Source organism: Haliotis rufescens, unplaced genomic scaffold (genome assembly GCF_023055435.1).
Source record: "Haliotis rufescens isolate VD_foot unplaced genomic scaffold, xgHalRufe1.0.p SCAF_124, whole genome shotgun sequence".
NCBI classification, from domain to species: domain Eukaryota; kingdom Metazoa; phylum Mollusca; class Gastropoda; order Lepetellida; family Haliotidae; genus Haliotis; species Haliotis rufescens.
This window is the reverse complement of record NW_025963807.1, coordinates 610,903-638,302: the sequence shown is the minus strand read 5'-3', so window position 1 is coordinate 638,302 and position 27,400 is coordinate 610,903. Positions and strand designations below refer to the sequence as shown.

The window sequence follows — 27,400 nt, the reverse complement described above, 5'->3', positions numbered from 1 at the left end:
ATTGCTACTACTTTGCACACAAGAAGTAGTCTCAATATTCCCCCTTTCCTATTTAACTGTGGTCAGTTTTCAGCTGAATAAATAGGAGAAATACAAATCATAGCATCTTTGAGAGTTCAGAATTTGCAAAACCATCAATCAGCTGTGGACAGTTGCTTGAATCTAGTTTCCTTTGCGATTGTTCTAAAAGTGCCTGTGAGAGATAAAAGTGTCAAATCGTTTGAGACGCAAATATTTTATCACACAATGTACACATATTGTATTTAAACTGATGTCCAAAGCACTGGCTCTGTATGATGGCACACGAACAGTTTGTTGCAGAAACCCTCACTCCAGAATCTTTAGTAAAAAAAATCTGAAAATACATTGAAGTTGTGAAGAAATACATACAGATGTCAATTGTATGAATGCAGTTTAATAAGTGTTCCACTATTAAACACTTAAAACATTGTGCCGTGACACTTTGACTTTTCAAAAAATATCTTATATAATTCACATTTACAGGATAATCTGCATGGTCAGTTACCCAGAATTATTGTAGCAGTTTAATGTAATCTCATACCCATCAATTCAAACCCATTAATTTGATTAATTTAACATGCATACGAAATATTCCTTACCACTAAGTTATGTGAGGTTTCGTTCTTCCCCATTGATTGAGTCAGGACACAGGAATCCATCGCACAATGCTGGAAATATAATAATTACCATATACACATATTCAACTATGAAAAGAAAATATAATATAGGGCTTGCACATATTTAAAGGGTTGAAAATCAGTCATTATGTCTGTCTTAGCCAATTCATGTTACGCCCATAGAAATCAGTTAAAAACAACAGCATAAATGACATGAAAGGTGACCTGTTATTTAGTGTAAAATCACAATATACCTACTTTTATTACTGTTGATGAGCCCATCGCTGTTATACTGGAATCTCTTGGGAACTGGGAACTCAGTACGCTCTTAGATTGGCTTTGAACAAAATTCTCGACGAAGCTGAACGACACATGCGAGACAAGCGATAAATCACTTCCGAGTGTTTGCTTTGCCGCCATGCGGGTAAAACCTCATTTTGGAGTTTGACCTTGGGGTCATGCATAAATATTAAAAGAAGTCTATTGGCTACCTTCAGTCAAGTAAAGAAAATATCAATATATCAAATCATCAAAAGGCATAAATTCACCACTAGTCTGATCTGTGTATCAAGTTTCATCCAGAATAAGTTCTGCTCCGGAAACGACCACTACCCTCATTTTCAGTATACCGTATTCGACATAATAAGCACCCCGCTCTAATAATCGCCCACGGTGATATTTGCTAATATATTGGCTAGTGAACAATCCCAATTTTATATGCACCCTTAATTGTGGGCAATTAAATTCTTGAAAATATATCTGTCGTGTATAATACACACAGATTTTTCTTTTGTATCATTTCAGGCTGTCAGCATAAACCATGAAATTTAAATCTTTCAACTCTCTTTTTTTCTCACCAAATTATATTCTAATAAGAGCCCCCTATTTCTAATTTTGAGAGAGTCCTGAGCATTTATTATGTTGAATACGGTAAGTCCAACCAAGAGAAATTAGTAACAACTGCTGTTCTTTTGACTCAGGAGACGGAAATTGTTGTACCCACCAGTTGTGTGGCTTCCTTCCTCTCCAGGTGCCGAGGTCTCGTATAACCACATGACTCGGTGAGATAACCGAGGTACAAGGTGGTGGTAATCTCCCCCAAGGCCACCCAGAGATGATTACGTAGATGGTTGATTTGACGTTTTTTAAATGACATTATAGTCCGTAAATGAACAACTCTATTAGGATTGTCCTCTGTAAGATCCTGATCAATGACTCTGGCAGATGAGTCCAAGACAGATAAGGGCTTGAGTGACCGCTGAATTTCCGCCTCAACAAATGTGAGCCGAGTATGGGGCATACGCAGATGGGTCGGCCTAGAAGAACCTGTCATGTGATGTTAATGATCGTCCAGAGTATGAGCATTGTCTGCGGCTTCGAACGCACCTTATAAGCCGGAGTGAGGGACAGTTTGGAGAAATATCATCCAAAGCCGATATCAAATCTGTGAGCATGGGATCCGGATGGATGTAGATGAAAACCAATTTGTTTCCCTATTATCCACACTTGGACCCAGGGAGGGAGCAACCGCGTCACTCAGTCCACCACTCAATCTGGCACTTGGTTAAGTCCCAGGTGCATGTCTAAGCACCGTCACCTCGAAGGACAAGCCAACTGAGCTCGTCGAAGAGTCAGAATGATAGTTGTACTGTCGACGAAGCAGGGAACGACTATGGAACCCACATCTGGAGTGAGAGGATCTGGATCTGGAAGCCTAAGCCACAGATGACAGGTACATGGATTGCATACAATGAACCCAGGCGAATCCAAATACAGTGTAGGGAATGGGCCAAAACCCGGAGGCATGTGAGGCAGCAACACTGGACGTGTCAGGGACAAAGAGGTGATCGTAGATGGGGACACAGTGGGCGTGAAAGCAATAGATGATGGTGGGGAGGAGAGGCACTGCTCCATTAGTGATGATTGCACTGTACTTAGGGATTGTCAACGTGATAGGCAAAGGATCCATTCTGGTTTGTCAGTCCGATGACTAGTGATGTGATTATACATGAGCTCGCCACTTCTGGTCACATGGTAGCTGTAAGAGGAAGGAAGCCACACAACTGGTGGGTACATCAATTTCTGTAGCCAGGACCTCTCACAGCTTCGCCTCCTAAGACAAAAGAACAGCAGTAGAAGCATTAAGGTAGTAATGCCGGATATAATAAAAAGTTATAAAAAATAAAAATCTGAAATATATAAAAAGGCACTTGTTCACCACCAGACTGATCTGTACAGCAAGTTGAAACAAGACATATTCGACAGTTCAGGAGTTCTGCTCTGGAAACAGACAACAGACGGCGGACAGACAGATGGATGAACAGATATGATTGCTATATCTGTTTTTCAAACCAAGGGAATTACAACGGACAGACAACCACAATGATGAACAGTTCACACAACATAAGCTCACTTGACTTTCAGTCTGGTGAGCTAAAAATATGTTCTAATGTACCTACAAAATGTTCTTTCTATACTTACATTATGTGTGTGGCAAAATTCGATTCCTTTCAGAACTTGGAATAAAATTTTGCGAACAGTATTTTCATCAAGTCCATTTGGGCATTTTTCCAGTTCATCAAGAACTGTATGATCAACAAATTCAAAAACAAGGTAGAGTCTTTTCTTTCTCCGGAACACTTCTATAAGATTCACTAGATGATCATGGCGAAGTTGCTGAAAATACAAACATAAATGTCTTCTGCAGAACACGTACAGATCAGATTGAACAATAGTTCTTCCTTCTTGATAGCAAACAAGACATAAATATTTACTTTTATAAATGTTCATTTATCAAATCAAATCAAATCAAATCAGGTGACAGTCGACCAAACCAATATTGATCTGTATTAATCTTTGATGCCTAATGCCTTACAATGATCCAGCATGTCCATTGCAATATAATTGCTACCCTCAAGTTACCTTATAACTAAGTTATAAACACTTCTGATTTCATTACATCACTTCCATTTTCAGAAAGTTAAGCTGAGTGCAGTACAAGTGTTATCTAGAGAGTTCCATGCCTGTAGCTACCTTAAAAACAAACTTGTAAACCATGGCTACTTTATCTTTGACCAGGCATTAACTACCTAAATTGTAAGTTTAACACCACTTGGCTATGACGGAACTACTATTTTACACCTTACATTCACCTTGATTACAAAACAATTTTCTCAAAGAAAACGTGTCGCCAGGCGGATTTGAACCCACAAAGTGAGCACCAAAGACTACAAATGCAGTCCTCGGCCAGGGCAACATGGAGGATATCACATGCAACCAGAAATGTGTTTGCATTACATGCAAAGCAGAAACAGTCCAATCAAGGCCATTTCCCAAATGCCTCAAACTTTCCCCATCCTAAACATAATGCTTCTAGCTACCTTAATAACAAAGTTATGATACTTCTGGTCAACAACATCCCTTTTGGGAAAACACATAGCCAATACAACACAGCTTTAACACAGAAAGTCTCGTATCTCTAGCCAGCTCAAAGAGGAAGTGTACACTTTTTGTCTTACCATATATCGCCTTCTATAAAGCAATCCTGCCTATAAGGCAACCCCCCTGTACAAGCCTTAAAAATCAATGCTAATTTATATACTGTACTGTTATCATACTGCATTATGCCATTAGCGGCTGTGATGGTGTATAACGTATTAGAGTACTCTCCCTTGGCGACCTAGCCGTCGGGACCCCTTGTTTTACCGGATGTACCACCCATGTTTGTATGACAATAAATACAAGACGGAACACAGAATGTCGTTCTTCATTATTTATTCGACGGAGGCAGCAACAGCCTAGGGCTAGTTCAAGTGCTACAAATCATCCTTAAAGAATATCACATATACCCCTGTCCATAAGGTGAATCGGAATGAAGCACATCACAAGGGCATATCCCTACATTTACAATAAAAACATGTTTGTCTTCCACAGAAAAGAATTACATTGTATCAAATTTACAAACAATATTTGGGATGAATCAAATCTTGAAAATAGGTTACAGGAAGGTGAACAAAAACATAAACATGACCTCGATGCACCGAGGCGAGGTCAACCTTCAAGTGCGGATTAATATTTACATATTTCGAGTAGAACTGGAGCATGAGGATGAAATTTATACTTACTGCTGTTGAAAATGATGTTTATGGAGCAGTTATGGAAAACACCCTGACGTGTGAACCCTCTCATGGCACTAGCAAATTGGAAATATCACCGATTTATGAATGTGTTCCTTGTGTTTGGATAATCGCAAACCAATTCGGATGATGCGGAATGGACTGGTGGGGACTGAACCGAGTTCTCTGAAACTTGTGTGTTTTGTGTTAATTTTTAACGTCAGGGCGTGTTATTTTTAGAGTTTGGGATGTGTCGCGTGTGCTGTTATACTTTGCTTAGCTAGTGTTTCTTGTCACCTGAGATGGACCTACTGTATGACCTGATGCCAGCTTCATTACTGTGCCCCATCACTCCTCATGTGCCACCGCTTCTCGGCCTAGAATGCACAGAGAATTTCGGCCAACTCAGAAACCGGAATAGTAGATTTCGTATTCCGTCTACGGATATTTCCTCTTCTCCGATGAGCAAACGGTAAAACAGGTAGGCAAGTTTTATTAAGTTTCTTTCCTTACCTTTTTATGTTTTATGGTTTCTCAAAATCTTCTATTTTTTTCTCTTGATACGATATTGAATCAGGTTTTAGTTTGGGATTGATCAGGAGCAGTCGCTTTTGCTCTGTTTCAGTGGCCACATCTGAGTAGGGTATGACATTGTTTTCATTGTTGCTAGCACGCCGTGATATAACTGGAATACTGTTAAAAGGGGCATTAAACTCAACTCACTCACTCACTCATTGTTGCTAGATTCCTGTCATTTCTGAAAATAAGGCATCAAAGTCAATATCGCTCAATAAATCAATTTTGTTCACCTCGGTAATTTTACAGGTTTAACTTTCTTCACTTGCATTATTAGCATTGAAAGATAGCCATTCCATATCCAAATCACCGTAAAGACAATCCATTTTGTTTCATGTAGTAGCTAGACAACATCAAACACCAGAATCAAAGCATTTACTTTTTTATAAGTCAGGTGAAATGAAAGACAAGGCATCAAACACCAGAACCAAAGCATTTATTTATTTATAAGTCAGATGAAATGAAAGACAAGGTAAAAATACTCAATGAATTATATTGCTGATAAATGCAGGGATTAAAAAGAAACTAGAAAAACGAGTTGATCGTAAACACCTATCAAGAATTGGGGCAAACCCCGGAATGTAGTTCCGGCAAAAGTTTACACGATCATTTTCACACAAAAATGTTCATATCATGTGAACTTTTTTTCGGTGAACCAACTTCTCACTGGGCAAAATGGCGCTAACAAAAGAAGTTGAGGATATTTGGTGGTCATCACCTTCTGCAGGATCCGAGGAAGGAGGCCAGTCAGAGGATATGAGTCAGCGGGAGACTGGTATGGGAGATATGAATCTCGGCAACTGGTTTTTAAAGCGTGTTGCAAATAGGCCAAGGCCTGGAGTTAAAAAAAGGTGGCAGATCCAGCGAAAGACTTGAGGGTGGAGTCGCCATTCTGTCGGGGATTGTTAATTGGGGCAGGATAATGCATCCACTCTCACATTCTGGATCCCTGGAATTTGTCTGGCCCTAACCTGGATGTGAAGGGAGTCAACGAGGGTGAAGAACTGGAATGTCGTTCTGAGGGGGGAGGCAGATTTGGTTGACCCCATCTTGTTGATGTACCAGACGACGGACGCATTGTCTGATTGGATTATGACTGGTGATGATTGAAGAAGATCCGCCCAATGAGTGATGGCGAGAATGACAGCTTTGAACTCTAGATTGTTGATATGTAAGCTCCTGTCGGCACTTGACCAACGTCCCGCAGTATGTTGATTGTAAAGGTGAGCGCCCCAACCGACTGTGGAGGCGTCAACGAGGAGGTGGTATTCCTGTGCAAAGGGCAGCAAGGAGACTCCGTTGAAGCCACTACGGAAGGTGATGGTGGAGGGTCAACAGGAGGCAAATCTGGATCTCACAGTCATCCTTCATGAGGAAGGGCGGGATGGCAATGAAGTGGTCATAGGTGTAATTGACCCTGCAAGGAGAGGGCATGTGCTGACATCAAAAGTCCAAGGAGTTCTTGCCACTGCCGGAGAAGTAACAGCTGTCTGAGAGCCAATGGTACATATCACTGTATCTTTGCCCACCTGTCTGGGGGAACAAACACCTTTCCCCCCTGAGTGTTGAAAAGGGCACCGATAAATTGGAGACACTGAGTCATCTCCGACTTGGACACATTGATCAACCAGCCTAGTTGATGAAGTTGCTTCCTTGTAAATTCTAGATGTGTCACCAGCATTGCTGAGATGGCATGAGCCTGGATACAGTCGTCTATGTGAGCCTCGAAAACAATGCCTCGGCAATGCAGGAACCGAGTGACTGGTTTCATGAGACGTGTGAATAACCATGGGGCCATAGAAATTCCAAACGAGAGCACAAGCGAAGGTATCGACAATGATTGCGGTGAATGGGGGCAAAGAGATAGGCGTCCTGAAGGTCGAGGCTGACCATGAAGTTGCCTGGATGAATGATTGTGTGTAGTAAGGAGACGGAAATCATGCGGAAGTGTGGCGGAGGCTCCAGGTATTGAGAGTTGAAGTCCTTCATGTTGAAGATCAACCACATCTTGCCACTGTCCTTGGAACAGAAAGGGCGGGACCAAGACATTCTATTGTATGTTTCACAACCATCTGACAGGCAGCGTAGACCTTGGATAAAGAGTGACCGGAGGTGGAGACATTAACAGGGGTCTGTACCCATCGGTAAAAATCTTTGTCACAAAGGGGTCATCCAGCAGAGTCCAGTTGGCTGCAAAAAAAGTCTTCCACCTACAGGAGTGGAACAGCGGGGTGGCTGAGGGCGGAAGGACCCAGTCGTGCCAATTCTGAGCCAAGTCAATTGTAGGAAAAGTCAACCAGCTTGGTTGACTCACCCGAGGGCAATCCAGTAGTGAAGGACACAGTCCTTGAAGAGGTGGATCTGGTCCCACGGTTGCCACATCCACGAAAGCCCTTGCCACAAAAGGAACCACATCAATTGCTGAAGGCCTCACGCACTTCCTTCTGGGCTGGGACGTACTGAGATTGACAATGAAGGAGCTGCTGATCCTCAATATGGAGTTTGAGGAGGTCAACGGAAACTTGCAGCTGGGTGTCCTTAGCGACGTCCTGCGCGACAGTGTGAATCGTATTGGCGAACAGGAAGGGAGAAGACCAAGGGAGTTGATACAATCCTGCCTTAAAATGGTCCTCCCAAGGGCACTACTGGAGTATACCGCGGCTACATAAGGTAGTAAGGGAACCCATACAATGGGACAAGAGGTACATTACAGTCTGAAAGTTGTCGTGGACAAAGGAATGGTTTGTAATTGGATATTACATAAATCTGCAGGAATGTACTTTTTGAACATGTGTGTTTTAATTACAGATCCATTGTTGTCTGGAAATAAACCAAAAACGAATGATAAATGAAATGAAACTGATTTCAAACACTAAACACATCATTATAGTCGTCTGTTTCAAATCGGGCCAAAATAGCCAAGGAAGAAGATCACTCCAAAGACGAGTAAGAGGAAATCTAGACTTTGTTCAGCTTCAGACAATCCATACCCCGCAACCAGACCAGACGCTTTGGTTCACTCAGATGCAGATCCATGTTGCATGTGTAGATCATGTCAGTCATTGTCAAATCAGTCTCATATTGGGAGCCATAATGGAAGGTTTTCGGGTTCAGGGCGTCATGACTGCATGAGTCTGGGACCTGTGACTCAGCTGATGTTTGGAAGGCCATGTTTAACCGGACATGGACCCAGGGGAGAGTGAGGGATACTTCTACTCCAATGGTTCGTCAGCCATGAACCTAGATGAGAGGCAACCAAGTGATTATGAACCAGGACACTTGTTTCCTGAACTTATTGAGGAACTCTTACCGTCTCATGCCAGATTTTTAAAACTCAACATGCCAACTGATTAGCAGATTTCAAATTTTTAAACTTATCCTATCTCAATCTATGCATTTCTTCTTATTCTTCGATCCTGGTGTGGAAACATCCTTAAACAAAGTTTCCAGCTTCAAAAACACAATCACCCCAACACATCCCATACATCACAAGTCACCTCTGTGATCATGGGTCACACACCACTGTAATCCCATGCGACACGACCCCTGTGATCAGATCACCTGACATATCCAGCAGCCTCATTCTCAATTCTATGGCCTGTTGTCAAGACCTCTCTTGAACAAAGAATTGTTCATTTTGCTTTTTTTAACAAGTTAAATCCAAGAAAACGACGTATTTGTTGTGATTGTCATGAGGTATATGAGATTGCAACACTGAACAGTGTGCTAACTTGTCTGAATCGGATTTCAAAATTTACCTTCACAAGTGTTCTAAACGGTCGGCTGATCGTTGGTTCAAGGCGTCTAAGGATTCCGAGCACAGTCTTTCCTCCGCGAAGAAACACAAGCGACTTGTGTTATCTCATGTGACTGTGCCTTCATCTTCTTGCAAGAAAAAAGGAAATAAATCTACTAAATCGGCAACAGTTACATCGCTTTCTGTTGAGGAAGATTTGCTATCGTTTTTGAATGCTGACGTTCCCGCCTTTGAACGGACCACGCTACTTGCATGTGACAGCTCACTGTCTCCTACAGTCATCCCGCTTTCAACTGACCACCGGACTGTACTGTCCTCTGAGCCTTCCCCCCATATTTTGAAGATGGGTGTCTCCCTTGACCAAACATTGGGAAAGTCTAAACAGCCAGCAGAGGGGTGCCTTAAAATGGCGATAGCCCATGTGAACGAAAATCTAAAAAGAGGAACCAGTGTTCACTGACAGACGACGGAGCTTCCAATACAGTATCGTCATCCTTCATTGTATCGTGAGCTATCAAGGGATCGACAGATCAACTGGTCAATGGACCGGCGGCTCGTCAGATCACTGTGCTTATCCATTATTGGTACTCTCCTGTTCATCAACGCTATCTCAACAGATCAACACATCGATACATCGATACATCGATACATTGATATGTCATCCGATCGTGAAATAGACCGTTCGTACGAGTTCAACTGCCTGACACACAGATCATCATCAATCACAATATCATCATTCTTCCACTGCTCTTTAGATCGACGACATTCAAGGGAACATCGGAGGGGTGATGTTCGTCGTAGCTCCCGGACCCATCCATGTTCTGCCTCTTCTACTTGTAATTATCAGGACTATAGTGCTGGAGACCATCATATCACATCAGATCATCGTGCTTCTCTGGTTCATCCTCGGTCTCCTTGGGATCAACGTCGTCAGGGATCTAGATTCCGTTCCGAATCTGGATCTTTTGCTTCCTTCCGCCGCCGTAGGGGCAAGTTACAACCCCTTCGTTTCATCTACTCAGACACTGGAACCTATGGTATGTCCTGCATTTCATTGGCCCCAGATTTGGATGGCCACATCCACAATATCGCTCCAAGCGTTCTACATTTTTTGCTATTGTGGAGGATAAGGATTTAGCTCATGTTGACTATCCGTTGCACACTTCCCCTCCTATCAACTATCTTCTCCACAACAGAAGATGTCACCATGTCCGTTGCTCGGAAGAGGCCCATATTCCTTTGTCCGTTCAAAGGCGGGAACGTCAGCATTCAAAAACGATAGCAAATCTTCCTCAACAGAAAGCGATGTAACTGTTGCCGATTTAGTAGATTTATTTCCTTTTTTCTTGCAAGAAGATGAAGGCACAGTCACATGAGATAACACAAGTCGCTTGTGTTTCTTCGCGGAGGAAAGACTGTGCTCGGAATCCTTAGATGCCTTGAACCAACGATCAGCCGACCGTTTAGAACACTTGTGAAGGTAAATTTTGAAATCCGATTCAGACAAGTTAGCACACTGTTCAGTGTTGCAATCTCATATACCCCATGACAATCACAACAAATACGTCGTTTTCTTGGATTTAACTTGTTAAAAAAAGCAAAATAAACAATTCTCTGTTCAAGAGAGGTCTTGACAACAGGCCATAGAATTGAGAATGAGGCTGCTGGATATGTCAGGTGATCTGATCACAGGGGTCGTGTCGCATGGGATTACAGTGGTGTGTGACCCATGATCACAGAGGTGACTTGTGATGTATGGGATGTGTTGGGGTGATTGTGTTTTTGAAGCTGGAAACTTTGTTTAAGGATGTTTCCACACCAGGATCGAAGAATAAGAAGAAATGCATAGATTGAGATAGGATAAGTTTAAAAATTTGAAATCTGCTAATCAGTTGGCATGTTGAGTTTTAAAAATCTGGCATGAGACGGTAAGAGTTCCTCAATAAGTTCAGGAAACAAGTGTCCTGGTTCATAATCACTTGGTTGCCTCTCATCTAGGTTCATGGCTGACGAACCATTGGAGTAGAAGTATCCCTCACTCTCCCCTGGGTCCATGTCCGGTTAAACATGGCCTTCCAAACATCAGCTGAGTCACAGGTCCCAGACTCATGCAGTCATGACGCCCTGAACCCGAAAACCTTCCATTATGGCTCCCAATATGAGACTGATTTGACAATGACTGACATGATCTACACATGCAACATGGATCTGCATCTGAGTGAACCAAAGCGTCTGGTCTGGTTGCGGGGTATGGATTGTCTGAAGCTGAACAAAGTCTAGATTTCCTCTTACTCGTCTTTGGAGTGATCTTCTTCCTTGGCTATTTTGGCCCGATTTGAAACAGACGACTATAATGATGTGTTTAGTGTTTGAAATCAGTTTCATTTCATTTATCATTCATTTTTGGTTTATTTCCAGACAACAATGGATCTGTAATTAAAACACACATGTTCAAAAAGTACATTCCTGCAGATTTATGTAATATCCAATTACAATTTTTTTAGGAACACTTGAATCATCACTCATCAATAATATAAATCTTCAGTTGTTTTATTCAAGACAATCTTTCAAATTGTTGCCAATCTGTCGTGTAAAAGAACAATTCTGACAAGTGAAAAAAATCTCTAGAACCACCAATATATATTGACAGGACAGGTTATTTGAACAACTTGTAAGGTTATTTGAGTACATTATTGATATTGAAATGAGTCCACTGTATTTCAATTTGTATGCAAACCAACAGTGACCATGTCAATGTGATAAAATTTGAAAACAGTTATTTTTCATTATTGAATTATCAACATGGTAGCATTACATATATTTTTAAAAGTTCTCAAAACCTATGTCAAATGTATGTATATAGTTGTATATGTATATAGTATATGAAGTTGCTTCATCTATATGGATCTATCTGCATTTTACATTTCAGAATCTATCGACCCCTGGCATACAAGTTGTTCACAACCTGGATTTGGCAGAAATTGGGGAAGAATCATAGGAAAGTTGTTCCGTCTTGTTGTGTACATTGTGATTCTTTAACCATTTCCACCTGATGTATATGCGACAGTAAGATTGTGAACCTGGGGATCAGTAATTCCATGAAAACTTTTGTCAGTGCTTACACATATGAAATCACCATATCACACTTCCAGTACTTACTTTATAAAACTATAAGTTATTCGATGAGTGAATGACAATGCTTTGATTTTTCATGAATCAAAACAAAATTTTGTGAAATTTGAACCATGTTTCATACTTTGACCGCCAGTGACCCGTAGCTTATATGAATGTCACCCAAAAGTTGATGTGGGATAGAGACCCTGGACTAAGATACAAGTTCTTGTCAAATTCCAAAAACAAATACTGTCATAAGTACCTGGTTGAGAAAACAAATTGCAGCAGCTCAAAATTGAGGAAATACAAAGCGGACAGCTTAATGATCTGCAGGAAAATGCAATTTTGAGAAAATTTACCTCCACTTTTACGGTGTCTTTTTATCGGGGCCCTGCAATTAATAAATTCTTCTAATTGTTTTTGCAGGCTCTGATCTTCTTAATTTACTCATGCTAAAGAATGACAGATAACTGTATAGAAAAAGAATTCTAACTGCAATAAAGGGTATACAATTGATATGATATCCCTGAAACTTCCAAGCACTGTATGGTTTCAAAAACAAATTGTGGCAGAAGTATGAGACAAGTTCTGACAAGACCTTACATGGGGCTGCTAAATGGCTTAGGCTGAAAAAAAAAATTGGCTCTCAGGCAATAGCTTTTGAAAATATTGTGCGGGCAGGCGGCTTTTTTTCATTCCGATTCGCTTTATATATGGGGGTATATGAATTAGCATCGATTTCCCGCTTATTTTAAAAGACAAATACACATGTAATTGTAAATTTTAACCTCTCCGTATGAAACATTGTCCTGCATACAGTACACAAATATCCATTGAATTTGTAAATCATCATGTCTAGTAATGTTTTATTGCAAAATTCATGTTTTCATTGACCAAATTTGCAAACAGCAAAACAAACACACAAACTCCTTTTGCCGCCATGACCATAACACATGAGATGCGCAGTAAAGCAGTGCATATGAAAAGGGAAGTAACTTAAAGTTATATTGGATCGCATTGTTTGTAAGTAAAGTAGCATTTCACTGTTGGCGTCATGTGTTCGAGATGCGGAATATTTAAGGATTTTTCTTTTTATTTAAAATGGACAAAAACAAAACGTGCGGCGGACTTTGTGATGATGTGGCGGTGCCTGAGAACCAAAAATATATTTTTGTTAGCCTTACCTGATTAGGTCATTACTTAGGAGCACAAGCGTGTACCATACTTACTTTTAACATGCGCACTTCTCTGAGTGCAATCTTCTTCACCATTTTATCATCTTCACTTTCCAAGAACTTCTTGATGGCAACAAGTTGCCCACTTTCTTTGTGACGACATTTAAGAACCATTCCATAGCTCCCTTCTCCAACTAAACCAAGGTTTTCATATTTTTCCATTGTCGTTACAGCCACTATGCCATGTAGAGGAGTTGCTGTAAAAGAATAAACCCTTGACACATGGAAGAAATTTGCAATTTAGTGGGACAATAGCAACTAATCAAAGAGTTTTTCCAATTACTGAATGATCATTAATGGTACATGGTTTACCGAGCAGCACTGATCAAACCAAAACAGAATCTGGTAGCTGTGGTGATCATATCCCCTCATAAATTCACTAATAACAACAGCTGATGCATGTCACTGCATGGAGCTATGAATCAATTGATTTGAAAACTTTACCAATGCACTTCTGATTGGTTACAAATCATATTTAAACCAACACACATCTTCTTTAATCATTTCCTCTGAATAAAGATACCTCATACTATCATAGGTGTAAAAAGTATTAGAATTCCCGATCAAAAGTGCTAATTTATGGAAGAGACAGGAATAATGGTTCTAAAGCCTCCATTCGTCAATGGTAGTGAAATTAGTTGATGATATTTAGTGGACTGATGAGGAGCACCTGAAGAACAGCTAAATGTACTGGTTATAATGTAATCCTAGGTGTCGGGTACGATGCCCTTCTACCTAGAGCCACCGATTCTCTGAACTCCTTGGTTTCGAGGATGTCGTAGCTCTCTTAAAGTACGCCAGATTTTTTGTTGATGGAATTCTTAACTATTACACACAAGAAGTCCTCTGATATTTTCTGTAGCCTGACTTGTTTAAGCACAACACATACCTAGGTAATGCATAGAAGAGTCTGATCGTACTTCTTATCAACTCTTAACTCTAACCCTTTTCTGATCCAGACTCCCATTTACAGAGAGAACCTCTATGGTCAGCTGTGAGTCTACAAATCCCCGCTCCACTCTCGGACAACTAACAAAATACTTTCATTGAAATAATGTTTGACGTCACACTCGTGGTCAAACAAAAAGAGGCTACCTTTGTTTTGTTAAAAAGGGCATCAAAAATTTTGTTCAACAAGTAGCATATGTGCTGTCAACTTATAAACCTCCAGTGACGTCATCCTATTTATCTCCAGTCAGGTTAAATCTCATAAACAAAGATCTTATAATATCCCCAGGATAGTGTAAATTTTACAGTAAATTGTATATTCATAATACTTATCCTATCTCACTCTATGAATCTCATCCTTCTTCTTCCGATCTTTGTGTGGAAACGTCCCAAAACAAAGTTGCCAGCTTCTAAGCTTCATTCGCCCAAACACCCCTTGCATCATCATGGTGAACACCCTGTCAATGAGGTCTTGCACCAGGCATAGTTCGTGTGACTAAGGATACTTGTTATAAATATACAATTTACTGTAAAATTTACAATTTTTTAAACTTATCTTACATCACTCTATGCATTTATCCCATGGTTGGATGGTTGGTCGCAGATTACCCCAGCCTGTCTTTGTCTTATAACCATGAGATTTACACGAGGAAGCTGGTGCTAAACATGCTTCAATCACTAAGATTGTCACACATTCACGTGAGAAGACAAACTTGTGATTTTAGGGATGGATCACTGCACTATGAGTGAGAAAACCCCTTTACGCTACTAAAGTACTCACGGAAATGAAAAAAACCTGTTTTTTCGATCTCAGAGTTTAAATAAATGCAGTTAATATACAAAATATATAAATATTTAAATAAATCAGTTAGTACTAATTGGGCCTTGGGACAAATACAGCGTATCAAAGGTTTTTATGTCTTTTTACATGTAAAAGTGTGTAAAAATATGAACAAAACAGACTATTGTGAAACTGAGCATAACTAGGTGTTAGTAGATCAAGGTGAATGTCCATGACCTATGACACCTTGACGACAGGTGAAAACAGGTGCTTGAAACCCATGTGCATGTGATTTGTCAGTGGTTAGTGATTTGTGAGTGGCATTGTGGGATAGTGAATCATCGTCAAAATATCAGAACGTAAAAGTAACATATTCCCTTCTCAAACAACAACTTACATGTCATTATTATTATGTACATAAACATAGCTGTTATTTTTGTTGTTGTTTTGAGAACTTTTTTTCCAAGGCTAATTTGCATAATGCCTATAGCCTGTTTCTGACATGTCAATTTGGACTTAGTTTTACTTTTGAATGTTGAAAGTGCCTACAAATAACCTCCTGTAAAGTACATTTTGTATGGAGCACTGAGATAAAACTAGCAAATCCAGACTAGTACTTTTCCAGTTGTTTTGTTATTTCGTATTTACATCTACGTTATGCTTTGTGTCGATTATTAAATCCATCAAAAGAGGTTTTTTTCATTTCCATGAGTACTTTTAGGACACAACGTTATGCCATCGGGTATAATATACATTGTGTGGTTTCGCATAGGACATCGTACTATGATGACAACGTAGTTTGAAGTAGGGTAACCTTTTCAACCACAACTTTTTAACAATCCGGAAGCGGTCACCAGTCAATTAGCTCTACAAGCAAACACCCATACACTCTAATGACCTTGGCCTCATTTGCTTTGCATCTCATTTTACGCTTTGTCAAAGCTATCAATCCCACCGCAGGATAGAACTTAGCAAGATGAGGAAATGATCGACAATATCAATAAGAGGATCTTCAAACCAATACTGGTACAGTGATCCCCTACTACAACGCTACCTTCGGGGTGCAAATAATTTATGAGCGTTATAGATGATCAGCGGTTTAACCGAGGTTGAGATGTAGGTGGTAGATGAGAAACAAAACAGTACACATGCTCTGTCTACCTAACACGATCAACGTTGCACGCTTCAAAGTTTAAAAAAATATAAGAATAAGAGTTGTTTATGATTCATAGTGTAAAAAAAGATTTATTGAACATTAATATGCGCTTTCCAAAAAACACAGGTTGCCCTGCAGGCAATGTAATTTAGAGACCCTGCGGGTCATTAGAAAGGGTGATAACCTGGGGGTATGAGTGAAAATGAAAATACTTTGGGGGCCGCAAGCCATATAATGATAGTTTACAGAATGATTAACTTGCAAAGCCCAAAACCAGGTAAAAACTGAGAGCCCCCAAAGTGATAAGAAAAGTATAAAATGAGTGATATAAGACGATAATGTTGAATATAATACATTAAAAACTGAATCCAACACTGTCCAATGAGTTATATTATCCAGGTAATGTCACAGAACAATATTGAACAGTGTCAGGAAGTCACAACACACACATTGGTCAAGCCTCTAGTGAAAGAAAGAGTCACTCATAGCATAATGCTCATTGGGCTTTCCTTAATGTCTCTTCTGGTGTTCTGATGTATCTGGTGAAACAGTCTTAATTCCACCTCTACTTGGTTGCTACATAAAAGGACATACCCTGCGGGTATGAATGAAAAACCCTGCGGGTATAAATGAAAAGGTAAGGGCCGTGCCAACCTGAGTGAGTGAATGATAGTTACCCTACGGGTAATGAACGAGTCCTGAGACCGTGCCGGCCCTGGACTGAAAATTTGGAAGAAAGGTACTCTGTGGGCCACAAGCCATTCCTATGCAGTATGCAGGGCATGGAATGACTTGTGAAGCCGTGTGATGAAGGGTCTCAACGTAAATCCTGTAAAGTCTGTACGAGGGATACGGGCCTAAGCCTGCACATGATCATCACAGCGTTATAAGCATAATGTCCGGCATCGAGTAGACTACAGTCAAAGTATAAACACAAGATAGTCACCATGGTACACAAACATAAAGGCATGACACATAATCCTAAAAATTAGTGGAATGCTGACTCCTATACTTTAAGGGCTAGTAGGCTATAAACAGATTGCATAAAGTAACACAGTAACACGAGAGTCCGTAGTAATGACAAGTCTACATTCTACACAACGATCTCTGGGCTTGGCTCAGAGTGGCTTCTGGAGTCCGTATATATCGAGTAAAACAATCTGAACTCCAACAGCCCATAGTCTTAATGAGGTTGTCTTCTATACACACACTGGCAGCCGTAGTAGCTGCACCAATTCTGAAAGAATGTCCAGAGTACTCTTTGGAATCAAGACCTGTCCTAGCTAAGGCTATGCTCAGCCAGGACAGGAAAGAAACTCTGCTGATGGGTGCAAGGTTGCATTTGACAAACAATGGATCTGAAGGCTTGGCTCGGCACTGTGTGCGAATGTGATGAAGTCTCTTCAAGCAAGTATATGGACAAATAACAGTACTGTTGCCAAACAGGGAAATGGATACTCCTTTCCGGAAGGGATCGGTCTTAGAAGCTTTCAGCATGAGGACACATTTTCTCTTATAATGATCAAATTCAGTGTCGCTCATACTAATATGAACTCGGTGATCGAACTTTGTAGAGCAGGTGAATTCTCCACATCGAAGGAAGCCAAAGAAGGCTGTCACACACATACATTCCATCACAAAGTCATCATAAGGTCCAAAAACACCTGCATGTAGTTGGTACACGATATTACTTAATAAAGGATAGGTGATAGGAAGGCGTTTCCTGTAAGAAGTTGCCTGTCAGTTTCATGTATCCCCTCATCAAGGCTTGCAGTCTGTTTAAGGCTCCAGAACTGGCCTCGTCAAACAGAGTTGTCACTCCAGCTTGCAGGTAAGTGAAGCTATGCCTGCTAGATATGATTTGGCTGTGTTATGTTTCAGTTGCAGCATGCCAAACGCCAAAACAATGAGCGATGAAATACTGAAGATAGCTCTCGTTATCTGGGGGCAATATGAATCTTGATAGGGTGCAGAAAAGACCAAACTTCAGGAGGAAGTTCATGTAGCAGTTAAAGCCAGTATTGTAGGCAGATCTGGTACCTTGGCTGATGGCTGCTGACCACAGGTGATTGAGGTAGTAGTCCACATGACCTGAGAGCTGGGTGGGCACTGATGTGGTGATACGTCTGCTTGTGGAACCAGGGTTTGAAATCTCTTGAACTTGTCATGGAAAAGAGAAATGCCATTCCAGCTTGTGAGGAACTTGTTCCACATGGTGAGATCGGTCCGACATTCCTTTGATAAGCTGACGTGATTAGTCACTGTTGTGGAGAGTTGGATGAGGTATGACACAAATGACCTCCCAGGCAGAATAACACGGCAGGTGTAATTCAAATGTCCCAATAGTGACAACAGTTCTCTCTTGGTACCCTTTCTTTTTCAAAGATCCAAAGGCACGACTGGTATAGATATAATACTCATCAAGCCACTTGAATCCAAAATATGGCCAACAGGTAGGGTTCAACTGAATTTGCTTGAAGGTGTTTGCCCTTGGGTTTTAATAATGCGAATTGCATGGTCAATAGTCACATATTGGAGAGAGCAGGTCTCTTTATCGATAAGTTCATTGATACTAGGGACTGACTCGCTGTCATGAGGTGCTAATAGGTCCAGAACGAGTCTCTTCTTTTTTTAATATTTCCCTTCAGCGACACCTAGAGGACGGACTCTATACACGCTGTATGGTGGTGTCCCGAAGGGTCCAATCACATAACCCCTTGTGACTTCTGTTTCCACTGCCTTAGTGACGACATCTGGGGCCTTGCGTGCCAACAGGTTGTTTCTACATTCAACAGTGTCTTGGGGAAAAGAATTTAGTATGGGGAAAAATACATCCTCTAAGCCGTGAATCAGAAAATTTACAAATTCCTGTCTGGATGAGAAGAAAGTTCAAGTTGCAAGTTTGTAACATTGATTGGTGGTAATGGATATTGGGACGTCGCTGGGGCTGGTAGTCAGTTCTTGTCTTTGCTACTGCCGTGGCAATGGCATTTGGATTGTCGATGTGAAGTGCCTTGACACTTCGTACAAACATGTAAGAATGGGCAGTTGTGCCGAGTACATCCAAAATCATTAAAATTGTTACACACTTCTCGTCTCTGATTCATAACACGTGGACGTCCCCTTGAGTAGGTCTGATGATTGTTGATTGATCTGTTGTTGTTATGAGTCCAAGGTCTTATAAGTGGTCATCTGTTGGGGTCTGCCACATTGGGACACAATTCTGTGTTGTGGGTAATGCTATGGCAAACATTACAAGCACGAGATCGGAGGCCAGATGAAACTCTTGTCCATAGTCTCTGATCGGGTATGTCCCACCTAATGCCGGTGCCTTCCTCAGAAAAGGCTGCCACTCTTGCCACGAACAACCTGTGGTAGTGGGCTGGTTGAGAGATCCTAGGTTCCCGTCATCACCCTCAGATTTTTTGTAGAGCTGCCTTAATGTCCGTCTGGACCAGGAAGTGGGCACATTGACACCCATGTCTGTCAGACATTGTTGAATATCAGCTGCTGTCAAATATGGGGAGCTTCTGTTTACATTCCTGTGAGAGGAAGCTGGGCTAGATGCTTTGCCACCATCATCCCATTGTTGTTTTCATTCAGGTCAGAGGTCGTATCCTGGTTAACCCTTCGTGTTGATTGAGATCTGGCTTTAGATCGTCTGTCAGCCATTGTTACGATAAATACAAACAGTTATACCGCATAACACGACAGGATGGCAAAGGATTGTTGTAGATTTCCTTGGATGACGGTGATTCGTAATGAGAGCTGAGAGAACAATGGAAACAAGCTAAACGACACTGAGGCTCTTCTTGTTAATATAGATAAACAAAATGACGTCACATCCATAGTACTGAGCATGCTCTGTAGAAAAAAATATTGCATTCTGGAATAGAAAACAATAACTTGATACAGAGAAGAAATGTGATCGTTCACGGACAATTCTGAATGATAAATGACAACTGGAAATAAAGGGGAAAAAACTTACGTAGGTGACAAATATATACATCTGTTGTGTAGACATTAATGTTAATAATAGGTGAAAGGCTATGTTGATCATTGCACAAACAAAAATATAAAAATTAACATTTTAAGCAAAAACATAACAATGTGGCAAAAGCACAAAGTACAGGAAGCATAATGTAACTCAAAAAAAACCTTTTTATTCTAAGTTTATGAGAGCGAACAATTACACTAAGAGGTAGTGAAAAAGCAAAGCTTTAAGCACGCCAAAATATAAATAAATAAATTTTGTGCATTACCCAAGCCAAATAAAGAATTCAAAACGTGGAAGATGAAAATACGTTGTCATGTGGTGAATTGAAAAAATGGCCGGAAAAAGACAACAGTACGCCCGTAAATTACTGTGACTAAAGCCACAAACGGGCGATAAACATTACAAATTACGAATGGGAAGACCCCAAAGGTAACAGACCATAAACAGGTAACAATATAGCAGCATACGCTGAATGCAGAAACATGCAAAGTATAGAAACAACAAGCTTTATTTTCCACAAGGGATACAAAGTACGTCCTTCCGTGGAGGTGATAAAGCAGTTATGTGTTTTGATGTGAAGTCATGAGTTCCAGGTCACGCGCCGACTGTGTGAGGGCGCTGCCTCTACTGGTTGGAACAACTTTTCTTCAGCAGCTGGATCTCACACAGTTCATCTCTGTCAGAAAACAGCAGTAAATGCATTAAGGAGTAATGCAGGATAAGTTAAAAAATTTATATGATTTAAACTCATTGACATTCTTTAAATAATCATGTATAATTATTATGCTTCAGACGCAAAAAGCCACAAAAATACATCGTTGCAACATGTTGTTTATTTTGTTTACAATGTATTTAGGTTTATATATACTTTTTATTTAAAAAGATATCTAGTTTTGCTGGTTTGTAGCTGACAAAATATCCAGTCTCTGTACAAAATCCCAGCCCACCCACCACCCTAGAATATCAAAAGGTTGGTCCTCATATTTCATTTTTAATGCAATTTACACACATGTACAAGTTATTGTACATTGATATATGAAATTAATAATGTTACCATGTTTTATTTTGTGATAGTGAAAGATATAGATGACAGAAGTGTCCATGTTTGTATGTTGTATCTTTCAAATTTGTAGTGTTGAAGCAAGTCATACCAGACACTGATGCCTAGAAGCTACAGGTACCTGGAAGAGCCTCAGAACATCATGGGTGTACAGTCGCTGCCCAGTGTACACCAGAAACATAGTATGAGGTAATAAAATACTATTTTGACAATAAATAATCACACAATGTAAACACTATATACAAGGAATTTCTGTTTTGAACTATTTTGTATATCTGTTGTATTCTATATTGTAATGTCATTGTCTTTTGATGTAAAAGTGTAGTGTGGATGACATATAAAAGCATCGTGTGGATGACATACATAAGAACAAATCTGATACAATTAGTACTTTGTAAACTGATGACATTTGTATTCAGGCACCCAGTGAGGCTGAAAGTAAGCATGACATGCCTGACACAGCTGTTGACCATTACCACCTACTTTTACAATTACTCAGTCTGTGTACATGATATTTAGACAAATTAAAAACAAAATGTTTTATTTTTCAGGTCCCTAAATGATCATATGAAAGAAAATAAAAGCAACAAAACCCTTTCCATATTCATAAGAAATCTCTTTCAAAAACAGAGTCAATTATATGATGCTGACTATATCATACACATGTTTATGAATCACTATCATATTGTGATGATACCTGGTGTTTGCAAAAAGGTGAGCATTATCCTGCCCCACTGGTGGCAGAAGAAATTCCTGATGTTGAGATCCATTTTCATTGTGTGCAAATTATGTTTATTTTCATGAAATAATCAACCAATGCACTGACAATCTACCACTGAGCAATTTAGCCAGTGCTTGTGCTATTTTCTCCAGAAGCTTTCCCCTGGCCTCAGTTGTTGCCAACACCTCCCTCATCAGCCATCCTTTATTGCAGAAACTTATGAAAAGAAACAGCAAAAGCCGATTGTTGTCAGAGACCATAAGACAAGAATTCAATGAAAAAGGTTTATTTTAGTGAGCATATAGAAAAAACAGTACATACATCAGATGGAAATCATTCACAAATCACCTGGACAACTCAAGATGAAATAACTTTCCTCTGATTCTTCCAAATCCCCAAAGTGAACAATATTTACAAGGTGTAGACAGATTCTGAAATGAAAAAGTGGCATTTATTCGTCTCACAAAACCAAACATCACAAAAATATCATACCATTTAAATATGTATTTTTGGCATTTAATCTGGAGGGATCCATTTTTAAGAAGCAACTTATAATGATGAAATAAGCATGATTTCTCTTAAATAAACCATATTAATAATTCAGTGATAACAAAAACATTGAATGGTTTTCTTTCATGTTGACATGGTGTGTTTATTACTACTATTGGTTTAAATACTTATTGAAATATTGTGGAATAATATGATTTACCCTTTCCTTGATTGTGGGGTTCTAAGGTTTCCACTTTTCTTGAGTATTTGATTCCTGGAAAATTCATTACATTCATTTTGCAAAAAATTTATTCAAAGATTTCAGGGAATATTTCATATCAAATTTGAGCTCTGGTTCATCTTAATCGGTCCACTGGTGTAAACAAAATCATCGCATTAGGCCTACGTACTGTATTGGCTTGGGGAGACCTCATGGAGGCCAAGGTGAGTGGTGATGCAGCTGTTGCAGTCAGATGTTCATGTATCAAGCTTGTTACTGATGGACATCCAGACAGCACTCCTCTGCCACGGACTGCATACCCACACAGTAACAAGTGCACCTGTAACATTATTATTAATATATTATATAACTTAATTTACATGATTGACCCTAATCACCACAATGATTTAATTATTTCTAAGAACATATATGACAGAATTAGGAAGCATATTAAGCATGTTCAGTGACAACTCAAAACAAGCATGAAATACTCACATCCCCCGCCAATATGACATGTCAGGTTGTGTGCAATGCATTAGCTCCTGTGAACTATGTTCACTGGGCCTTTTTGTAAATGGCCTAATTGCAGCACTAAAAAAAGTTATTACTGGTGTTGTTTTGCCATCTGCAGTTTATGATAGAATATGTAACTGAATTTGTAATGAGTAAGGATGAGACATATGGACGAACAACTTCTTTATTACAATTAGGATCAATGATTTCGGTGTAGGTTCTAACACTGTTATCAAGCAAGTGAAGTACAGAGTATGGTTGACAAGAATATATACAGGATAGGAGGCAGTGTTTATACAATTGAGTAGGGTTAAGATCGGTTACACTGTTGTACTTATAATGACTTGTGTTTCTGCATGAAGTTAGTCAGTGAATGCAACAACCATGTCCATGACACTTTGGAGGAACATTCACACAAGCAATGCAGAACTTACCAACAAGAAAGGAAATGTATTCAATACTGCGAGATGATATTATGTGCCAAGTTTGGTGAAGAAACATGGAAAGGTTTTCAAGATCTGCTCCAGAAATGAGGACTACCCCCATTTTCAGTCTAAATCAGTCATTGAAATGGAAACTCGAAAAATAAAAAAAAATTAAATCCCAAACTATCAAAAGGCACCAGTTCACCACTAGTATGTTAGATAGTGACAGTAAATGAGCTTTTGTGAACATTTTACATATTGCTGGTCAACTCAATTAAACAACCCAATGTTCTTAACATTTCTATTTTTTAAAGTTTGTAAACATTGCAAACATTTTGTAAAAGTCTGGCCGAATGCTGGATTGCTAATAGTTTCTCTGCCAAGCTGCATTGCATTTTCTTTGAATGGTTCTCAGAACAAACCAATAACCAGTGATATAGGACTATTAAATATAAGTCAAATCAAAAAGAATCTCTTTTTCCCTGTATGTTTCCACTGGTCAATCGACTTTAGAAACATACTGGTACGTACTCCATTTTCGTGTCACTCAAAGCTCTTGCAATCAGCTGGCAATGCATGTCTAATCTTGGTGTCACAACGTATTTGTTTCTTGACATTGCCAAGTAGCCTTGAATTGTAGCCTAAAGGTGGTTGCCATAGTTATACCTAATATATGATAGAGCAAGCTTAGATTGACGACACTGCCGATACCGGCGAAAGGGTTCGTAACAGGGTGGGGCAGGGTAATGAGGCCAGCTAACGAAGCATGCAGGCTACCAGGCGTGACAAATTTCTCTTAGAATATTACGTTTTCGCTTCTGAAAATATAATAATGAGCATATAGGTACACACATATCGAAGTGTTATTCTTACCACGGTGTTACTGGTGATTGTGGAGATGTCGAGTCGGGTGACAAAACTGGTTATGTGGGTCTTCTCTTGTTTCCACTTCACGTTCAATGTTTCAATACCGCGAAACTGCCTTGTCTTGGTTCATAAGTGTATGGTTTTATGATTTTTTGATGGGTGAAGGGAACTTCGATCTTCGGAATCTGACAATGTATCGGATGCCATGTCTCACCATAAACTGGTACTTAATATCATTTGCGTTGAGACTAGACAGGATCCCAGCCAAATTGGCACCAATTATGGCACAATCTAAGGGGGATAACAGGCCTGTTTAGCTCTGAAAACGAAGGCCTCATAACAGCATAACATTTTCACACTTATTGTGAGCTTCCTACTTTCACTGTGAGAAAAATGAGCATATATTTCCAAACATTGATATTAACTAATTCTAAAATTGTGTTTTGTTTCAAATACGAAAGTGATTTTTGCGGGTACACTTACCTTTTTAATTTATAATACATCTGTCACCAATTTATGCATCTATTAATTCTATTTTATGTTGTTTGTTTGTTTTATCTGTTCTCTTTACATACAGAATACATTAGATAAAGTTGTTAGTAACTTTAATTTATACATTCACCATACATCGAATGTCCAGAACTGTACTTATATTGCTTAATGATTATTTATATAACATTCACAAGCACACAAACAATGAGAACATCATTATAGAAAATAACATTTTCATTTTTGTTTGTCACCTTCAGTGTGGTCCCAAGATGCTACCCGTGCAAACTCCAAGTTTGGGTGTTTAATTGTTTGTTGTTTAACACCGCCCTCAGCAATACTCCAGCTATATGATGGCTGTATGTAAATAATCAAGTCTGGACGAGACAATCCAGTGATTGACATCATGAACATCGATCCACCTAAACATACAAATCACACTGCCTTTATATATACATAATTTTTTAATTCGACGTGTGTTTCATTCATGTGTTCATTTGAGTAAAATGTAAATACTGTTTACATTAAGATACTTATCCTGCATTACTACCTTAATGCTTTTACTGCTGTTCTTGACAAGGAAGATGGAGATGTGAGGTCCTGGCTACAGAAATTGTTGTACCAACCAGTTGTGTGGCATACACCCTCCCACAGAAGCAAGGGCTCGAATCCAACGGGGGTTGTTGGCTCCAAACGTGTCTATACCGGCTAGATCGTAAGCCTGCAGGATAATGGAGCGCAACCACAATGAAATAGTGTTACAACTAACTTCCATATGGGATGGAGGCAAGACCTGAATGAACAGTCATTTTCAAGATTCACGTTGTCTTGGATCGACGGACGAAAAAACCCTTGAGGCTCAAACTGGGCACAGAAGTAGTTCACCCTCTTCCTCGGAACCCACTATCGATGATAAGGGAGGAACGGTGAAAGATCTGTCCGGCTGTCCTGGGTGTTGATTCTTAGCAATGAAATCTCAGCACAGCCCAAGATGGACAGGACCATGAGCTCTGCACTCGAACCATACTAAGGAAATGTCAAGGGCATGTAACTCGCTGACTTGAGCCGCCGTATCTGAAGCCAAGCTCATGCCTTTTTGGTAACATTGAAGAAAAATGAACAATTGAGTGATTCAAAGGGAGCGGTATGGAGCGACTTCAATACCATGTTGAAATCCCAGGCTGGGGGACAAAACTTGGCACGTTGATCCTCCAGAAAAAACAACCACAATAGTGAATGAAATTCCAGGATCTTGGTCTTTCTGCCATCTGTAGGAACTGCCAGCACAGAATTGAGGGCAACCAGAGATGTTATGGTACTACCCTTGAGGTGACGTTTGTTGCGGAGATAGAATTCGGCCATAAATTGCAGTGACGCCGACATATGGTTCTGTGTCTTTTTACAGAAGGATTCAAAAGAACACCACTTGTCATCATACAGAGTATGTGTCGAAGATCAAATTGCTAAGGCAATAGCCTTCACCGTTCTGGCTGAGTTGCCTTTGGCACCTAGGGCCCAGTGGAGATGTACCAAGTGTGAGGACAAAACATGTCTGGAGCTGGGTGCGGCAACTGACTGGGAATGCACCAGTAGAAGTGGCCAACTGGGTTAGCTCGAGAGGGTCGTGACTGGCAAGGTCTCGGAGATCCACGAAACAATTTCGTGCTGGCCACCAAGGCGCAATCAAAATCAATGATAGATTTGGTGTGTTTTTGATCTTCTGCAGAACCCTGGTAAGATAAGCGTCTTTGAGGTTGAGACTGATCTGGAAATCGTTGGCATTGAATTTGGTCATGAGCAGTCAGTTGAAAGTAATGAGGATGTTCCAGGTAATGCCCGTTGAAGAAGGCGAGATTGTGGATCATTAGGAATTTGGATGAATCCTTCTTGGGCACCAGTAACACTGGAGAGTAGAATATAAATTGTCAATGCAAGAGAATCACCAGCCTAGAATTTCTGCAGAAACAGATTCCACTTGGCGTAAAGGGCAAAAAGCTGTGGAAATTATATGAACAGACCACTGAAAATAAGTGATGACACAAGATGTTCGCAAAAAGGGTAAGCATGTCCTGCTCTACCGGTAGCCTGGATGCGCCACTGGATCGGAAAACAGTCTCGACTGCCTGCTTGTGCACCAGAAGGGGAATGGTCTTGAGCAAGAGCTGAGCCTGACGAGGAGCTGGGCATCTGCCATTGGATAAGAGGTTAATGTTGGGTCTGCTATGAGGGAGGTACCCCTGACGAAGGAAGTTGGTGATAAAAAGGATATTGAAGAATTGTCCAACTGGCCCCAAACCTG

The 27,400-nt window shown here is 40.1% G+C and overlaps 1 long non-coding RNA gene across 1 annotated transcript; it reads right to left on the bottom strand.

The window, feature by feature from the left end:
* Positions 1 to 1,459: 1,459 nt before the first annotated feature.
* LOC125378550 lies at positions 1,460 to 27,068 on the bottom strand. The gene is made up of 6 exons (XR_007220285.1): positions 25,356 to 27,068; positions 22,998 to 23,147; positions 22,808 to 22,861; positions 22,447 to 22,529; positions 13,430 to 13,632; positions 1,460 to 3,314 (listed from the first exon to the last, which is right to left on the bottom strand). It is a non-coding gene; the product is annotated as an uncharacterized LOC125378550 (long non-coding RNA).
* Between the last annotated feature and the right edge of the window lie 332 nt (positions 27,069 to 27,400).